The sequence below is a fragment of the Polyodon spathula genome, chromosome 2 (assembly GCF_017654505.1).
Source record: "Polyodon spathula isolate WHYD16114869_AA chromosome 2, ASM1765450v1, whole genome shotgun sequence".
Classification (NCBI taxonomy): Eukaryota; Metazoa; Chordata; class Actinopteri; order Acipenseriformes; family Polyodontidae; genus Polyodon; species Polyodon spathula.
The window spans coordinates 51,600,944-51,603,784 of NC_054535.1; positions in this window are offsets into that span (position 1 = coordinate 51,600,944).

Here is a 2,841-nt window from a genome sequence, read left to right on the forward strand (position 1 = left end):
TTTGTCTGTATTCCTGGTCAGTGTGTGGTGGGAATTCCCTGCTGTAAATTTGACCCATGCTGGCAAGTTTTCACAACTTTAACCAAATTCTGGGGTGTTCCTTTTGAATGTTGCAAAGAGCTTATAGGCTGTTGTCTGTTGCTCTCTACTTTCCTGACTTCGCTTCCTAGATGTTGATAGCATGCATCCTTTTCTTTGACTTATTCATTCATGTTTGGAGCTATGTGCAAGCTCCATTTTCTCTGACTTCTTCCTTGATGTTGAAAGCATTGTAGCAGTTCAAGATGTTACTCCTGCTCTTCCCTTTCTCTAACTGACTGTATAACTCTGTAGAACAAATAACAGGTTCTACCTTAAGCAATAATACACGACAGGTGTGTGTTATCATGAGATATCACCATGTCTTGGGTGCACTGTGATGCACGAGATGAAGTTTCACACACAGACCCTGGAGTGTATTATTTCTCTAATTAAATAGGTCTATGAGTGTGTTGTTGTTGGTAAATAAATAAGTTTAAACCTTTTTTAAATCATTTTTTATTTACGTAAGAGAAAAAATACTTCCACAGTAGTTAAAATTGTTAGCTTAATAATAAAAAAAAACCCTATTTTAAACCATTTTGTATAATAATTTATTTTTTTGGGGATCGATTATAGTTTCTTCTCTAGGCTTTGTAGATGTTGAACTGGATGTTGCCATTCATTGTTTCAACGTGTATGTCTGGGTTTTGTCCAGTAGACTGAGCTTTTTGTCTGGCGCTTGGTGTTTTCCTCAGTTGTATTCATTTCTAGGTTGTCTAACTCTCCTTCGTTTACCTCAGTATGGCGAGATGTTGACATTTTCTTTTCTTTTTCAATGTTTTCAGCTGCAAAACATTTGTAGCTATCAGGGATTGCTGTCATACTGACTGACTTGAGTGGTTTTGTGTACAGTTGGCTTATTGATTTTGTTTACTGTGATGAGGCTGCTTCGAAGAAAGAAGTTATGAATTGTTATATTTAACGGCTACGGAGACGGTCTCAGCCTATCAGAATCTAGTATTTTCGCTAATTGTTTCTACCCATTTAAAAATGAGAATTATTCATTTTGCAACATCCGACCTTGAGAACCAGGTGCATCCATGCCTGCCTATCTCTTATTTATTCAGAGCCCTATTCCAGGCTCAGGAATTCGGGAGAGCAAGTCTCCCCCAAAACTTATCCGATGTTACTGTGGTGACCAGGGGCTACACTGTTACAAATGTCTCAACTTTATTTCTTGTGCTAGATCATTACAACAAATTTTAACCCTTTAAATACTCTGATGATCCTACATTACTTTGGTGGATTTTTTTTAAGTGAATGTTGGTAGTAATTTTAGTCTTCAGGTCTTTTAGGCACAGTTAATGCCCATAAAATAAAATAAAATATTCCATCTTTAATAAATGAGATGTGGAATAGAAGAGTCCCCAGTGTGGATATGCAGCATTGGCTTTCCCGTTGAGCTCAACACCACAACAGTATGCAACAATAGCTGCGCTCGCAAGTTCAAACAAAATGCGACCTTAGTTAGGGATATAGTTTGGCTCCACAGCACAGCATAGCTTTGCCAGGTTAAAGTTCATGTTTCCTTTTTCGTGAGAAGTGTGGTGCTTTTCAGGTGTTTGTGGATTGCAGCACACAATGTATAAACTCTTGACATCAAGCTAACTCCAGGATATTAACTTTAATAGATTTGTCTTTATTTTCTTAAAACATCTAGTTTATGAATGACCGGCTTTGTGGTGGCGATAGCAGATTACACTGTACTAAATGACTACATGCTTTCCTTCTGGGTTGAGAATAGTTTTGCACTTATTGAATCAGAAGTATTAAATATACACATGATTAATTGGTTATTTCTGGTTCAATAATTGATTGTTTCTAACTATAATATTGTACTTAATATATTTATGACATGATTGAATGTTGCATGATTTAACTTAAAATTGTGTTTACATGCATAAAGGGAACTGTCTAAATAAAACAAAAGGAGAGAGGGAGAGAGTCCTGCTTTTAAATAATTAGGTTTAGGTTAGGTTAATTCCTGTCCCTGCCAAAATCCTGTGAGAATGCGGTTGTTCCTAATGGAATAATTCCATGCAGTCTATACAAGGGGGGAGGTGACAGATGCAGGCGATTGGTTTTGGCTGCAGGACCAACATCTACTGTCACCTCCCAAACCAAAGTGTGCTGCCCCCTCCAGGGAGAAAAGGAGGAGTCACGACCTGTCCGGAAGAGGAAGCAGGGGAGGAGCGGCGGTTCTTGCAGGCAAGCCAGGAAGACAGTGGTAAAGAGGGAGCTGCTGCCATCCCAAGAGCCCGAGGAGGAGGCGCTTTGGTTCCCAGTGCTTGAGAAGGAGGCGCTGCGGTCCCAGAAGTGGGGAACCTGAGTGTTCACAGCCCAAGAGGGGTAAGCCAGTGTCTCTAGCATCCAAGAAGGTGAAGCCTGCGTGTCCCACCTCCACAGCCAGAGGGAGACTACCTGCCACTCCCACCTCCTCCACAGGGAGACTACCTGTTGCTCCCGCGCCTCCAGCGCAAAAGGGAGAAGCCCCGCTGTCTCAAGCGCGAGAGGGAGAAGCTCCGCTGTCGCCAAAGCGAGAAGGAGAAGCACCGTGGCCGTCTATAGGACAACAACTGGGCCAACCTTAGCAGGCACTGCATTTCCTGCTGAGGGGAGCCCGGCGAAAGCCAGTTGCACGTCCACGCCCAGAGTGCCCAGCGCCGCCGCCCAGGGGTCCCCCGTTGCCGTCACAGCCCGGGGATGCCTGCTCGTCATCACACAGGGATTTGTTGTGATGAGCGTGAGCTGCTCAAAGCA